The 16405-nt window shown below is 50.5% G+C and overlaps 1 long non-coding RNA gene across 5 annotated transcripts in view; it reads left to right on the top strand.

Annotated features, from left to right (window-relative positions):
- LOC103015794 (uncharacterized) overlaps positions 1-16405 on the top strand; it is a 216189-nt gene that overhangs the window by 187874 nt on the left and 11910 nt on the right. Inside the window, exons 4-7 of one of the 5 annotated variants that reach the window (XR_009009989.1) lie at positions 2065-2169; positions 2790-3324; positions 3732-3944; positions 4072-4216. The exons of 1 other annotated variant lie outside the window; for it this stretch is intronic. This is a non-coding gene — a long non-coding RNA (uncharacterized LOC103015794). Of the gene's footprint in view, positions 1-2064; positions 2170-2789; positions 3945-4071; positions 4217-16405 lie in introns of those variants that run through there. 3 more of the 5 variants (XR_009009990.1, XR_009009987.1, XR_009009988.1) reach the window with 3 other exon arrangements.

The following is a 16405-nucleotide window of genomic DNA, read 5'->3' as shown; positions in this document are numbered from 1 at the left end:
GTCTACCTGGTGAAGCTGAGGCTGAGGGCGGTTAGGTTAGCTGCCCAAGAGGCCCATAGCTGGTGAGTAAATCCCACCTTTGGGCTGAGATCTGAATTCGGGTTCATCCATCTTATTCCAAAGCCCAGATCTTCTTCACTTCCTCCCTCTCCCCCAGGAGAAAATGGAAAGAAAAAGCTGTGGAGAGCAGGAGGGTGGTATCTATGAAGAAGTACAGGAGGTGGAGGTTTGAACAGGCAGCTGTAACAAGCAGAGTCAGAGACCCTGTGGGTGGCAAGGGGGCTGGGTGCCCAGCAGTGCCACTGCAAGGTGGCCCAGGTGGGGTGAGGGGAGTAGGGTGGAGTCAGCTTGGGCTCCTGGAGTGTGGGAGGGGAAAGCCGCCTCGTCCTGGAGAGAGGGGTGTGTGGTGCTGCCAGGCCAGGGCCCCTTCCTCGGCACGCAGCCGTACTAGCAGTGCCCACTGAAAGGGCACGGTGGGCCTGGAGTCTGGCAAAAATAGGCTGGGGTCCAAGAGGAATCTTTGCGAGGGAAATCTCTCCTTCAGCCCTAGATTGGAGGCTGCAGAAAGTCATTTGGACCACGTGGGGGCAGGATGCTGAGGGCCCAGGGGCTGGCTCTGGTTGGTTCCCTTTCTCTCCTCATGCCCCTTCCCTCCAAACCCCCCGTCCAGGCCAGCTCAGCTCCAGGGCCAAGGAGGGCCTGACAGCCTGTTCCTGGCCTCCCCAGCAGAGGGCTCCAGAGCAGAGCTCAGGAGGGTGGGTCGGGGAGGGAATCTCCACCTCCCTCCCTGCAGGGAGGTGTGGGAAGCACTGGGCAGTCCTCTCTGCTCACAGGTGTCCAGGTGTCCATCTGCACAGGTGCTCTTTACTCGGGCATGGGTGTGTCTGTACGTGTGTGCACCCCTGTGGGTGTGTGCAAGTGTGTACAGTATCTGTGTATCTGGGCGTGTCAATGTCTGCCCTGCTGAGGCACAACTGCCTGTTTTTAAGTGTGTTGGGTGGTGTCTATGCACATGTGTTTGCCCATTTCCTCTTTGCACACGCCAGCACCGCTTGTGTCCCTGTGTATGTTTGTGTGCATGCGGGTGCCTGTGTGACTCGTGCATAGGTGTCTATGCTTGGCCTTGTAAGGAGAGGGGAGAGAAATAAGTGACAGGTGGTGCTGTGGAATCTCAACATTCTAGGGGGCAGGGATGCGGGGCCCTCTGTCCCTCTGTACTGTCCCACGTCCACACACACTGACCCTGCCGGACCACCTCCTGCCCTGGCTCAACACAGCACCTGAGTTTGTTAGAACCCTGTTTACAGCAGGTGTAGCTGACGTCTAGTTCCCAGGAAGCAAGTACTTCCAGAGCTCTGTGTGTGTGTGTGTGTGTGTGTGTGTGTTCTGGTTCCCACTTTTGCAGCTTGAAAATGTTGTTCTCCTTGTTGGTGGTGGGGAGCAGAGCCCCAGAGAATGGGGGGAAGGTAGAGGGCTGGAGAAAACAGCAGGCCCGTGGCTGTCTCATCCACGGGGTGAAGGAAGGCAGTGGCTGAGGGGGAAGGTCTTGGCCCAGGAGTCTGGGGTCCTGGACAGGGCCCAGCTCTGCTACCAGCTGGAAGCCCTGGCTGGCGAGAAGCAGCCCCTCCCGGCCTCCTCGTGGTGGTCTGTGCTGGTGCTCAGCCAGGGCCGTTAGGGGAGGACAAGTGGGATACTCCCCTCACCCTGTGTCATGTTGAAAAGACACTTGTCTAAGGGAACGGGGCAGAGCATGACACCCACCACACGATGGGAGGGTGTATTCATTTCCTATCGCTGCTGTAACACATCACCACAAACTTAGTGGTTTAAAACACACAAATTTATTTTACATTACTGGAGGTCAGAAGTCCAAAATCAGCCTCACCAGGCTAAAGTCAAAGTACTGGCAATGCTGTGTTCTTTCTGGAGGCTGTAGGGGAAACTCCATCTCCTTGCCTTTTCCAGATCCTAGAAGCCGCCTGCATTCCTTGCCCTGTGGCCCCTTCCTCCATCATGCTGTCGCATCGCTTTTCCATTACTTTGACCTTCTTGCCTCCCTCTTAGGAGGAAGTCTTGTGATTACATTGGACCCTCCCAGATACTCCAGGACAATCTCCTCATCTCAAGATCCGTAACATGATCACATCAGCCGAGTCCTTTGCCTGTGAGGTAACATATTCATAGGTTCTGGGAATTAGGATGTGGCCATCTTGGGGGGTGGTGCATTATTCTATCTGCTAACTAGGGCAATCATAGATAAGCTGCCAAAAGGGGGTGACTTTGTTTTCAATTAATTTTTATTGGAGTATAGTTGTTTTACAATGTTGTATTAGTTTCCACTGTTCAGCAAAGTGATTCAGCTATATGTATACATATTTCCCCTCTTTTTTGGATTTCCTTCCCATTTAGGTGAAAAGGGGGGTGACATTTTTTGTGGGGGGGGGCAGTGACATTCTTAATCCTCTCGCGGTCTCACTGAAGCATCGAGTGGGACCCTCACTCCTGCCGAGGAGCCGTCTGGTCCTGACGTCTTGTCTGGGGGACTGAGCCCCAGGAACCAGGGTACGCTGGCTGGGTTAAGGGCCTTTCCATTCTGCCTGCCCTCTCAGCAGCCCCTGGCCAGGCACCAGCTATGACCTCAGTTCAGACTGGCCCCTTGGTTGCCTGAGCGCCGCCCCCCGCCCCCTCCCCAGCCTGCTCCAGATCCAGTCTCTGGCCTCGTCCACATTCCCAGAGCGCTCCTCACGACTTGGTTCCTTCTCTGTCATGGCCCCCACTACCTGCCCCAGAGGCACTCTGGGCTCCAGCCTGCCGGCTCAGGCCCAGCCGCCACCCAGCCCTCTCCACACGTGTGAAAACCACATGCATGGGCTCTCTCCAGCTCTCCAGAGAAAAGTCCAACTGCAAGACCCGGAGCTGAAGAAGGGGAACGCGCACAATTGTACAGGCCAGTGCTGGAGGGGTCCGATGGGATGATGGGCCTCCCGGATGCTTTATAAGGCCAAACTCCCCAGCACAGTCAGCACCACATCTGGAATTAAGCTGGAAATTCCAATTGCTCTCTGCTGCTGAAAAAAAATGTGTCAAATTTTCCCAGAGATTTTGTGGAAATGGGAAGCCCTGCGGGGATGGGGGTAGGGGTGGAACGCTCACTCCACGGGACCCCAGAGCTTTGGGGAAATCCAGATGTCACAATGTGTCCACAGTCCTTGGCTGATGGCTCCCCCAGCCTCCCTCAGCTGTGCTCCCTGCCCCGTGAAAATTAAAGACGCCTGGAGCAGGAGGGGTATTTTGCTTCTCCCTAGGACCCACAAGTCCGTCCAGGTATGTGCGTGTGAAACTGTGACTTTTTCGATAGGGATTGAGTTATTTTTTTCCTGGAGAGAAAAATGTTGACATGGCTTTGGTGGATCATCTACCCAGAAATTCCCGATGCATGAAGGTGTGCTCTTCCCTTCGCTCTAACACACAGGCACGTGCACACACCTCCCACAGGCCCGTATCTCACCAACCGTGTTGTCTGGGGCCCTTCAGGGCCTCACCTGCACTTCTAGCCCAACCCCAAGCAGTGTGGGACAGGGATTCCATAGAGCTGGGCCTGCGGGTCCAGAAGAGGCTCGACTGCTTGCTAGTTCTCCATCTCTAGGCTAGTGGATGAGTTTCTTGTTGCCGCTGTAACAAATCACCACAAGCCGAGTGACTTAAAACAATGCAAATTTATTCTCTTACAGTCCTGGAAGTCAGAAGTCCAAAATCAGCCTCACTGGTGTTGATGCCACAGTTTGGTCATGTGCTGCCCTACCTCCTAAGGCAGTGCCCAGGGTTCACATTATCCTTTCCATGGCAGAGATGCTAAGAGAAAGATCTGGATCTGAGTTCCAGCTCTGCCTCTTCTGAGCCATGTGACCTTTTTGAGCTCCCATGTCCTCATCAGCAAAATGGAGGTAATCATTGGCCATACCTTTGTTTTGATGACTAAATAAGATAATGTCCTATTTAACTGAAGTTTGCAATTCTCTGGCACATAGATATGCCTCTGAACGGTGACTCTAAATATTTTCTCTCAACCAGGACCCCACCATTCCCTCTTCATGCTCTCATTCTAGGGGCTCAAACTTCTGGAACCAGGAAAGCAGTCTGATAAAACTGAATCACACCGATTCCAGCCTCAGCCCTCCTCAAAGAGATTCTCATTCATTAGGTCTGGGATGGGTTCCCAAACTCACTACTTTTTTTTTTATAAATTTATTTATTTATTTTTGGCTGTGTCGGGTCTTCGTTTCTGTGCGAGGGCTTTCTCTAGTTGCGGCAAGCGGGGGCCACTCTTCATCGCGGTGCGCGGGCCTCTCACTATCGTGGCCTCTCTTGTTGCGGAGCACGGGCTCCAGACACGCAGGTTCAGTAGTTGTGGCTCATGGGCCTAGGTGCTCCACGGCATGTGGGATCTTCCCAGACCAGGGCTCGAACCCGTGTCCCCTGCATTGGCAGGCAGATTCTCAACCACTGTGCCACCAGCGAAGCCCCCCCAAACTCACTAATTTTATTAATCTTTATTTTTTAATAAACATCCTGGGTGATCCTGATGTTTATCTAGGTTGGGGAGCTACTGGAATAAGTGACGATGGGGTTTTATTTTAATAAAGGCCAACTTGTGGCCTCAAAAATGGGGGTTTAGCTGAGAGGTACCTTCCCTGGGACCACAGCAAGGAGGACCCTCTCACGCCCCACGGGGAGGGTGGCATTCCTCCAGAGCAGCTCTGTGGGAAGGGGTGGGGACCCCGCCAGCTGTGTCCCCTCCTGCAGCTGTTTCAGTGCCATGGCCCCGTGGAAACCACTGTGAAATTCATTCTCCTCATCTTCCAAAGCTGGGCCAGGTGGCGACTGGCTGGAGTGGCTTATCCCACCCGACGAGAGGCTCTGCGGCCCAAGGAAATATACCCACCCACCTCCACTCAGCACAGGGCTCCCCCAAATCCTACGCTCCTGGGCCATCAAGTGCTTTTTGTCCCAAATCAATTCATGCCCTCTCACGGGAAAACTTTACTCAGGAAGCACCCAGCTCTTGCATTTCTGCAGGTTCACTCAGGACTGTTTGGCTCTGGAAATTGGTTGTGGCTAGATTCTACCTCAACCCGGGGACGCCTGAGGCCTGGGACAGAGCTAGCTGCTCTGGGAAAATGCAAAGAAAGCTGCACATTCCCCTCATCCATGAGAATGGCAGCGGGTGGGAGCTTTCCCTGCAGCCGGGAACTCAGCCTTTTTATTAGCTGCACAGAGGTGCAGAAGCAGGGGTTTGGCTGAGGAGGAGGGAAAGGCCCAGAATGATAGCACTGTCCTCTGCCAAGGACACAGGACTGTTGACGTGGGAGAGATGGGCGCAGCCTCTGGATCAAGTCCACGGTGAGGAGGAAATGGGTTTCACTGAAAAACAAAGTTGAAAAACAGTTTACTGAAGGGAAGAGAAAGAGGAAAGGGGGCGGGGGGGGAAACCACCTCTAACTGTCTGATCATCAAAATCACCTAGTTGGTTTAAAAATACAGCTTCCAAAACCCGTTCCAAGTCAATAAAATATTATTCTTGGTAGCTCTGGGTTTCTTTTCCTTGTGGTTTAAAAATGTAGATCCCTTGTCACTTGTATCTCACTAAAGCTGGGGAAAAAAATTAAGCTACATATAAAATCAGTTGGAGAATGAAAACCAGTTGCACAACGAGAAAAATTTTTCAGAAGGTATTGAGTGGACGTGGAAGTTGAGGAACGTGAATTAAATCATCACCTTTCTAAGCTGGACATCAATATCTGAACTTGGAAAATTAATAGTATAATCAGCTTTTTTTTTTTTTTTTTTTATTAAGGAGAACCTGCCATTGGAAATAAAATGAGAATCAATCTTTTCAAAATGCAGATTTCAGCTCATGGAGCTCGGAAGACCCCTGGGTGGGTGGGTATCCTGAGTGAGGGGAAGCAGTTGATTCCTCATGGGTTATGTTTCTAATTTTCCCATTAGGCTTTGGGAAGGAGGGAGAGAAGGAGACACAACAGGATGGGAAAAAAAAAAAAAAATCCTAAAAGCCACTTCTCTCCAACCAGGCTGGGTCTTTGTCTGGATGACTCTGTCCCATCCCTCCTTCCCTTCTCACTCGTTTTCCAGTGAATTGTCTCCACTCACCTTCTCCATTCCCTCTTCGCCCTTGCCACCTGAAGAGTGGAAGGCTGAATAATGCCTCCTGCTGCAAAATGTCTATGTCCCAATCCCTGGAATCTGTACCTGTCACCTTATGTAGGACTTTGCCTGTGTGATTAAATGAAGGTCTTGAGATGGGGAGATTATCTTGGGTTATTTGGGTTGGTCTAATGTAATCGCAAGGATCCTTTAAGAGGGAGGCAGGAGATCAAAGAGTAGAAGACGATGGGGATGACAGAAGCAGAGATTAGAGTGATGCCCTTTGAAGATGGAGGAAGGGGCCACAAGCCAAGGAATAGAGGCGGCCACGAGAGGCTGAAGAGGCGAGGAGATGGGTTCTCCCCTGGAGCCTACGTAAGGAGCCAGCCCTCTGGCACCTTGACTTTAGCCCAGTGAGACTGATTTTGGATTTTGGACCGCTAGAACTGGAAGAGAATAAAGTTGTACTATTTAAGTCACTCAGTTTGTGGTGATCTGTCACACAGCAATAAGAAAGTCGTACACCTCCTGACCTCTGCCCTGTCCACCCCTCCACTGAGCCCTCACCGAGGTCTCCAGGGACCAAACTCTTGCCAACCCTTGGGCCCTTCTCAGCACTTCTCTCTCTTGCTCTTGGCAATGTTTGACATTTTCCACATTGCTCTTTCTTAAATCTTATGTCAGCCCACTGCCCTGGTGGTCCTCCTGCCTCTTGGGTCCTCTTCCTCAGGCCCGTCCTAGTGCTCTCCTTCCCCACTTCCAACATGGCCATGTACCCCAGGGTTCTCTTCTCAGTCCACTTGTCTTCTTACTGTCTGCTTTCTAGGGGTGCCACATCCCAGTGATGACCCTAAATCAAGGTCCTGTGCTCCACACCCTAATAGCCAACGGCTGAATGGCCCTCTTGTTCCCTCCTCAGTAAACAAGTACCTGAAGTGCATTTTCCACCTTCCCCACCTGTTTGAAATCTGGTTCACCTGTCCATTCCTCAAGGTCCAGCTCAAATGTCACTTTCTCCAGGAAGTCTTCCCTGTCATGCCATATGCTTGTTTTTTTAAAAAAATTTTTTTTTCATTTATAAACTTTATAATTGGGACTTCCCTGGTGGTGCAGTGGTTAGGACGCTGCAGTTCCACTGCAGGGGGCTCGGGTTCGATCCCTGTTCGGGGAACTAAGATCCTACACGCCATGCAGTGCGGGCCCCCCCACCCAAAAAAAAACCCACTTTATTTTTTAGAGCAATTTTAGGGTCACAGAAAAATTGAACAGAAAATACAGAAAGTTCCCGAGGAGCACTTATTTTTCATAGGCTATTGTGTGACCAGCTTTTATTGACATTAACTTATTTGTTTCACTTAACAAATCTATGTGGTAGAGATGCGTTTTCCCTTTCTTTCTTTCTTTCTTCCTTCCCTCCTTCCTTCCTTTCTTTCTTTCTTTCTGTCTTTCTTTCTCTCTCTCTCTCTCTCTCCCCCTCCCTCCCTTCCTTTCTCTCCCTCTCTTTCTTTCCTTCTTCCTTTCATTCAGGTTTTTTGAGGTATAATTGACAAGTAAAAATTGCATATATTTAAGGTGTACGACATGACATTTTGATATACATACACACTGTGAAATGATTACCACAACCAAGCTAATTAACAATCTATTACTTCACATATTACCTTTTCTTCCTTTGTGGAAACAATTAAGAGCTATGCTTTAGCAAATTTCAAGTATATAATATATTAACTATAATCTAGTGCTATACATTAGATCTCCAGAATTTATTCATACTGCGTATCTGAAACTTTGAACCCTTTGATCAACATCTCCCCATTTCTACCACCTCCCAGCCCCTGGTAACCACCATTCCACTCTCTGGTTCCGTGAGCTGTACTTTTTAAGCTTCCACATGTAAGTGAGATCATGCAGTATTTGTCTTTCTGGGTCTGGCTGATTTCACTTAGCATAATGTCCTCCAGGTTCATCCATGTTGTCCCAAATGACAGGATTTCCTTGCCATATACTTGTTGACTGTGTCCATCTATTGTCTCCCAGGGACTGTGAGACCCTTAGAAGCAGAGTTATGGCCTGATCAACCGTGGACACTCAGCACCCAGCACAGCGGGATGGCTGGAGGTCTAGAACACTCTCCCTCCCCACAGCCTTGGTATCAACACCTGAGCAGGAGGTAGAACCCTACCCCAGCCCTTCTGCCATTCTCTTATCTTCTGCCCCAGGGCAGCCTGCCACAGCAAGGTCCCTTAACCCCAAAGTTTCATGACAACCGATGTCAAGTGTCCTGTATGGTACCTGAGGCCCAGGGGAAGCTCACAAATAGTACCCTCCCTCCTCTGACGGGGATGCTGCTAGCTCTGTGACGTCATTCCCTATATTCTCCACTTGTCACTCCATTCCAGCCATACTGGCTTCCTGACTTCTACTCAAGCATGCCAGTCTTGCTCCTGCCTCAGGACCTTTGCACTTGCTATTCCCTTTGCCTCAGTGGTCTTCCTCCAGATACCCACAGGACTTGCTCCTTCCCTTCCTTCAGGCCTTTGCTCAAATATCAACCTAGAGAGGCCTTCCTGGATTACCCTATCTGTAAGTTACCCACCTCTCCATATCACTTCCCATCCACTTTACCCTGCTTTGTTTTCTTCACAACTCTGAACACCATTGGCCATGTTTTGGGGTTTATTACCTGGTTCTCTCACTAGAATGTTGTTTCTTGAGGGCAGGAGCCCTGCCTCTTTGGGTCACCACTCTTTCCTCAGTGATTGGCCCATAGTAGGTGCCGAGTAACTATTTGTGGAAAATGACAGGCGTGAGCCCATGCTCCTCACAGGACCTCTACCTCGGGTTGTACCGGGTCACTTTCCCATGGGACGCACCCCTCTGTGCTTTGGCAACGCTGGGTGGTGGAGAGAGAACTAGAGTCGTGTCTTGGAGTCCCAGGTCCTGTCCCATCTTTCACACCTTGCCGGCCTCAGGCAGGCCTCTTTACCCCTCTGAGCCTTGGATGCCCCGTGTGAAGAAGAAGAGCGTGGTCCCTGCCCTGTATCCTCCCCGGAAGGCCACAAGGATGGGCTGGAAGGAAATCCTCCATAGAGGAGCTTCCGAGAGGGCTTGGTGCCCCACACCAGGGGCTGGGAGCCCCAGCGGGACCTGAACAAGTTGTGCACTGACCACCAAGCCCAGCACAGCAACTGCCCCTCCTGACCTCCCTCTGCTCGGCTGGCCACAGCTCCCCCTGGACTCTGGGGCATTTCTGAGAAGTTGAGGTGGGGCAGCTGTGTGGTGGCAGGAAGGGCCAGGCCCAGCCCGGGAGCACTGGGGGCTGCTGGCTTTAGCCTCCAGCCAGGCTCCAAAAGGCAGTCACATAGGGTGGGTGGGGGGGGTGTGCACCCGAACCCCTGGAACTTTCTATGGGTCTCAGAATGTGCAGCAAATATGGTAAAGCACTGCTCTGGGGTTCCCTGTTACTTTTGTTCTCATTCATACAATTTGATGAGTATGCATTGATGGGAGACACCAAAAACTTTGCAGGCATTCACATCCTTTGATGTGGTAATTCTATTTCTAGGAATTTATCCTAAAGAAATAACCAGAGAGGTATGCAAAGGTGTGTGTATCAGGATGTTTGCTAAATTATTATTTATGATCACAACCAATTTGGGAATCGCTTAAATGTCTGATAATAGGAGATTGGTTTAATAATTAGTGTGCTATACAATGGGATACTACAAAGCCATTTAAAATTACATTTTTAAAGACTATTTTAATGACCCATGAAAATTCTTATGATGTAATTTATATGGGAAAAAATCAGAATTTTATATATGTGTGTGTGAATAATTTTATATCCATTTATAAAATCATGATTTTGTGTGCGTGTGTTTGTACGTAAACACACACCTACACACATTATCTCGATTTTATTTAAAAGTGTATGTGTGTGTAAATATGCCAATAATGCTTATCTCCATTTAGTGTAATGATTATAGGGTATTTTTATTTTACTCTTTACACCTTTCTAAATTTTAAAATATTTTTTACGATGAACCTATGTTCATATCACAATTTTTAAATGCTATTGGTTTTTTTGTTTGTTTGTTTGTTTTTGGCTGTGTTGGGTCTTCGTTGCTGCGCATGGGCTTTTCTCTAATTGGGGCGAGCGGGAGCTACCCTTCATTGCGGCACGCGGGCTTCTCATTGCAGTGGCTGCTCCTGTTGCGGAGCGCGGGCTTTAGGCGCGCGGGCTTCAGTAGTTGTGGTGCGTGGGCTCAGTAGTTGTGGCTCGCGGGCTCAGTAGTTGTGGCTCGCAAGCTCAGTAGTTGAAGCGCACGGGCTTAGTTGCTCTGCAGCATGTGGGATCTTCCCAGACCAGGGATCAAACCCGTGTCCCCTGCATTGGCAGGCGGATTCTTAACCACTGCGCCACCAGGGAAGTCCCTATTAGTTTTTTTGGCCACATTTTTTTTTTATTGAAGTATAGTTGATCTACAATGCTGTGCGAATCTCTGCTGTACAACAAAGTGACTCAGTTATACACATATACACATTCTTTGCCTTATGGTTTATCACAGGATATTGAACATAGTCCCCTGTGCTATACAGTAGGACCTTGTTGTTTGTCCATTCTAAATGTAATAGTTTGCATCTACTAACCCCAAGCTCCCAGTCCATCTCGCTCCCTCCCGCCTCCCCCTTGGCAACCACAAGTCTGATCTCTATGCCTGTGAGTTTATTTCTGTTTTGTAGATATGTTCATTTGTGCCATATTTTAGATTCCACATATAAGTGATATCATATGGTATTTGTCTTTCTCTTTCTGACTTACTTCATTTAGTTTGATAATCTCTAGTTGCATCCATGTTGCTGCAAATGGCATTATTTCGTTCTTTTTTATGGCTGAGTAATATTTCATTGTATATATGTACCACATCTTCTTTTTTTTTTTAATTTATTTATTTATTTATTTTTGGCTGTGTTGGGTCTTCATTTCTGTGCGAGGGCTTTCTCCAGTTGCGGCGAGTGGGGGCCACTCTTCATCACGGTGCGCAGGCCTCTCACTGTCACGGCCTCTCCCGTTGCGGAGCACAGGCTCCAGACGCGCAGGCTCAGTAGTTGTGGCTCACGGGCTTAGTTGCTCCGCGGCATGTGGGATCCTCCCAGACCAGGGCTCGAACCCGTGTCCCCTGCATTGGCAAGCGGATTCTTAACCACTGCGCCACCAGGGAAGCCCCCACATCTTCTTTATCCATTCCTCTGTCGATGGACATTTAGGTTGTTTCCATGTCTTTGCTATTGTGAATAGTGCTGCTATGAACATAGGGGTGCATGTATCTTTTTAAATTATAGTTTCGTCCGAGTACATGCCCAGGAGTTGTATTGCTGGTTCATATGGTAATTCTATTTTTAGCTTTCTGAGGAACCTCCATACTGTTTTCCGCAGTGGCTGCACCAACTTACATTCCCACTAACAGTGTAGGTGGGTTCCCTTTTCTCCACACCCTCTCCAGCTAAATGCTATTAGTTTTTTTGATGGAGAAAAATAATTCACTGATTACCTATCACGGCTTCACTGGGGCAGAATGTGGATGGAGTGGTGTTAACAAAGGCTTGGGGATATCAAGCATGCATTTACCCTTTGGGTCTGGAAGTTTCTCGAGTCCCAAGAGTCTTTTGATGCTTGTAAGGTGTATGTCCTCTGCAACGAGTGCTGTGGTTTAGTGGTGCCCTGGGATATTTTTATCAGGAGGCTGGACTGAAGTCTAGTGCCCTCTCCCAATATATCATGATGGGTCCCTCCTGAGAAGGGAGGTCATTCTCAAGAGCCAGTACCTGAGGAAGAATGGGTTTTTCAAAGTGGAAAGTGAACCTGGGAAGAAGATGCTAAAGATTAAGATGAGACAGAGGACTGGGTGTGCAGCCTGTCCCCTCATGGATCTTCACAGAGGATGGGCAGGACCTGGGTGCCTCTGGAGGGAGCCTGAACCCTCACTGAAGGAAGCCTGATTAGTTTTATAGTTCTTCTGGGTGCTGTGTTTCTGTTCCTATTGTCTCCCTGTAGGGCTTATTAACTCTACCTAGTATAATCATCACAGGTTTCTTAGCTGTGTTCTGCTTAAAGAAGCCAAAGACTGGGTTTCTAGCTATGCTTGGTTCCGAGAATGGAAAGGACAGTGGCATCCTGAGGGGCAAGCAGGGAGAGGCAGTGGGAATGAAGAAAGTGACCCAAAAGGGAGAGTGAGCAGAGGGAGATAGAGTTAGGGCTATTTGATCCAGCTGGCCCTCCTGCCTGGAAATTCTCCTTCCTGAGCCAAACCTTAGAAGTTCTGGTTTGTAAAATAATAACACTGATAATAATTTTTAAATCATTTTTATACTCTGTGTATAAATAAATGCATGGCAATTCTAGAAAAAGATACAAATTCAGATAACCAAAATCAAAATCAAAACAAGGGAAAAAGAAGAAATCTAAAATTACTCCTTATCTTACAACCTGTCAATGTTTTGGTGTATATCCTTCCAACATTCTTAATGAATTGACAAGTTTTATAAATCAGATTATTTTCTATATTTATCAGCTTTTTATTTTCCTGCTTACTATGCTTTAGGCTTATTTCTATGTTCTTCTACAGCATCATCTTTTAAAGGCTGCATTGTGTTTTATGTTCTGGATGGTTCATAATTTATTAAACAATCCCCTCTTATTGGATATTTAGGTTGTTTTCAATTTTTCAGGCTTACAAATAACAGTAAAGAGCAATCCTATAGCTAAGTCTTTACACATATGTGTATCCCCCAGAACAAATCTCAGGAGTAAACTCCCTCAATTAAAGGGTGCTAGGTTTTGTCTCCATCCCTGAGCAGGCCCCAGGGAGGGCTGGGCGTTTCTGAGGTCTTGGCACTGAGCCTTGCGCCAAGCTCCAGGGCCCACCCAGCCCCCAAGTCTGCATGATCCATGTGGTCCAAACCATCCTTCTCCCTTCTCCCAAACTCACCCCCAGGCTGTGGGCTCACCTGAGAGAATGAAGTACACCTCCCAGCCAGACATGGGGCCGTTTGTCTTATGCTCTGGGATCCTGATGAGGTAAAATCTGGGCAGAGCACATTTCTTTATTTAATATATTTCTGGGTGGGCAAGCCCCCGCCCTTGGAGATCGCCTTTCTCCAGATCGGGGTGAAGAGTTTACGGGGAGGAGGGGCAGGTCATGGCAGTCAGCTCATCCCATGAAGGCCAAAGGGGGTCTCACTTCCCCCTGTCCCAGGCCGACCCTAGCCCCAGTTCCAGCCTCCCAAGTCCTCCCTCCCAACCTGGGGCACAGGAAACATCAAGAGCCACTCATATAGCTGAGCTGGCAGCAAGGATTCTGCTCTTCAGAGACGGAGCTGGGCTCCGAGCGATGTGCCTCAGTCTCTCATGCCGTGCGAAGCAGAGTCCCCCTGACCCCTATTCCGGGCGCTGCATGCCTCTGCGAGGCCTCTCTGGCACTGGCTCCTGGAGCCCTGCTCAGGTCTCTGGCTTGTCTGAGCCCGTACGGCAATCCCCTCTCTGGGGCTTTATCCTTGTTTTAGGCTCAAACTCTGCCAGTTCCCCCTTGAGACCCCTCAAAGATCCAGGGTTCTCTTGTGCTCAGACAACCAGGACACCCCTCCTAATGCCACCTGCCACCTGTCCTGAAGGTCACAGCTTTGACTCTCTGAGTTTGGTGTCTCTCCATGTAGTATGGGGAGCGTGCGGCTCCCGACCCCCATCAGATCACCCGGGGAACTCTGTAAATACGCAGGATTCAAGGCCTCTCCCCCAGAGACACAGACCTTGCAGGTCTGGAGAGGTGCCCTGGAACCCGTATCTTCACCAAGTGTGGTCCTCCTGGCTGTTTGCACAGAACTGGCTTCCTGTCCCTCATCTCGGCAGATATGGGGGGACAGGGAATTTGGCCCCCAGGTCAAGCAGGCCCAAGGCAGGGGAAGCAATGACAAACAGATGGCCTACAAGTCTGCTTCCTCAGGTAACCTAAGTTCAGGAACTTTGGCAGACAAAAGGGCTTCTGCTGGCCGGGGGACTTGGCCACGGGCAACCGGAGAGCCGCACAAAGCCATCCTCACAGCCTCTCTGGCCGTGAGTCCCCAGGCTCTTGCTTGCCCTGGATGCACAGGCACGCCTCTGTCAGCCGGGCCTGCAGGGGTTTGTGGCCGGGAGAACCAAAGCAGCCATCCTCAGCTACTGTGGACACCTCCTCCAGAAGGCTCTGGAAACAGCACACCGGGTTTGAGGAGAAAGGGCCTCTGTGAGCCAGAGGTGAGTCTCTGCAGACAGAGGCCCGCACACCTCCCTTCCTGTTCTAATACCACCCCCTGCCTGGGCACCGGGTCTCCTGTGTCAGCCCGGGGGACTCAGGGAGGCCAAGCTCCTTCAGGCTGCTGCCCCTCCCCCGCCCCGAGGCAGGAAGGTGAACCTCCTTCTTTCTCTACCAGGGCCCCTTGGGACCCCCTAGGGCTGCAGTGGGTGGTGTGATGAGCCAGAGCTCCCTGCGGGCAGTGGGGACCCCACAGATGGCCTGCTTGGTTCCAGCCATTCCTGATTTCTGGATTTTTGACAATTAAAGAAATTTATTAAATGTTCAACAAAACTCATTCTCTATTTGAGTTCATGGCAACTCCATGCCTTCAGTTGCTCGGGCCAAAACCTTGGAATTGTCCTTGAATCTTTTCTCTTAGACTCCATGTTCAGTCCATCAAGAATCCTGTCAGCTGGATTCCAACATATTCCAGACCCCAGCCACCTCTCACCATTTCTGTTCTGGCATTTCTTGCCCAGATAATTTCAACACCCTTCTACGTGGTACCCCTGCTCCACAGAGCAGCCAGGGAACAAAGCTGGGTGGTGATGGGGGCTCTGCCACTGACCCCCATGTGTGTTCAGGACCCTCCTGTCCAGATTTGATTGCATCTTGGCTGGTCTTACCAAGAAAAACTGTTCATTAGTCATGGACAAATGAGATTCCTTTTATATCTTTACAAAATATCACAATGCCCCAAATTTTTCTTCAGATCTTACGTCCTAATTCAGGGTTTATGAAATCTACCATCCTCATAGGGACTCCTCTCTGGCTTGAGGACTTTGAGCCATGAGCCAAAGCAAGAAACTCAGCAATCCAGGGGCCTCTCCAAGATGCTGAGACCAGGGCCGTGGAGCCCCAAGACTGCAGGGCTTGGAATCTGCCGTGGGATGATTCCGCAACAGATGTGATGATGCAACAGCTGTGCATGAATGACATGGGAAAGCTGGGCCCCTTCGCCCTAAGGGACGCTTCCACCACACTGTCAGCAGGAGGGAGCTCCTCCTAGGAGCTTAAATCAGGACTCATCTTTCTGTGGGACCCAAGCCTCCATGTTGGGTGAGGTGGGCAGAAACGGGTTTTTCCTGGGACTCTGGGGGGTGTGGGTGTGTACCTGCGTGTGATGACACACCCTGCCCTGCATCCCCTGCAGCTCCTCCAATCTGGAGGTGACAGTGACCAGGCTCAGCCTCTCCCCGCTGGCCTTCCTACCCCCAGCCCCACCTCTCTTCAAGGCCGAGCCCTGCAGCAGGCCTCAGAGGGCAGCTCTCCCAGGCTTGCTTTTGCTCAGCCTTGTTTTCCAAGCCACCACCATTGGACTGGACTCCTTGGCTGTAGCTGAGTAGCCCCATATCAGGGCTCGGAGGAGCCTGGCCATCCTGCCCAAGTGAGGACTTGAGGCTCAGAGAGGAGGAGGCCCCTGAGCCCACGTGGCCCAGCAGGTCCACGGTAGAAGGGGGATCAGAGGCCAGAACCGCTTTTCAGCACAAGCCAGGCCTGCTGGGAAAGGGGTCGGGCAAGGAAGGAAGGAAGAATGGGCAGCTCTCAGGCTGGGGTGCTGGAAGCAGCAGCTCTCCTCACCTCCGACTTAGCCCTGAGGTCTGCTCAGGTCCGCTGCCTGCCAGCCGTGCCCCCTCTGTCTTCATGAGCCCCCAGGGCCTGCCAGAGGCTTCCTGTTTCTGCTGCCTCGCATCCATCCCCCTGCAGTTCCCTCCCTCTCTTGGCCGTGGCCTCTCTAGTCTCCAGGCAGGAGAGCGAGCGCTGGAGGGGAGGGGAGGGTCTGTGCTGGACTCGGCCAGCCTCACTTCCAGCCAGTCAGGCTGCTCTCCCCTTGACAGACTTCCTAGAAGGCACCCCCCCCGACCCTCCCCACCTCCACCCCGGCCCTGACTCAGCCCATAAATTACCTGGGG

This window comes from Balaenoptera acutorostrata, chromosome 12 (assembly GCF_949987535.1).
Source record: "Balaenoptera acutorostrata chromosome 12, mBalAcu1.1, whole genome shotgun sequence".
Taxonomy (NCBI): Eukaryota; Metazoa; Chordata; class Mammalia; order Artiodactyla; family Balaenopteridae; genus Balaenoptera; species Balaenoptera acutorostrata.
This window is presented reverse-complemented; position numbering and strand designations above follow the sequence as displayed.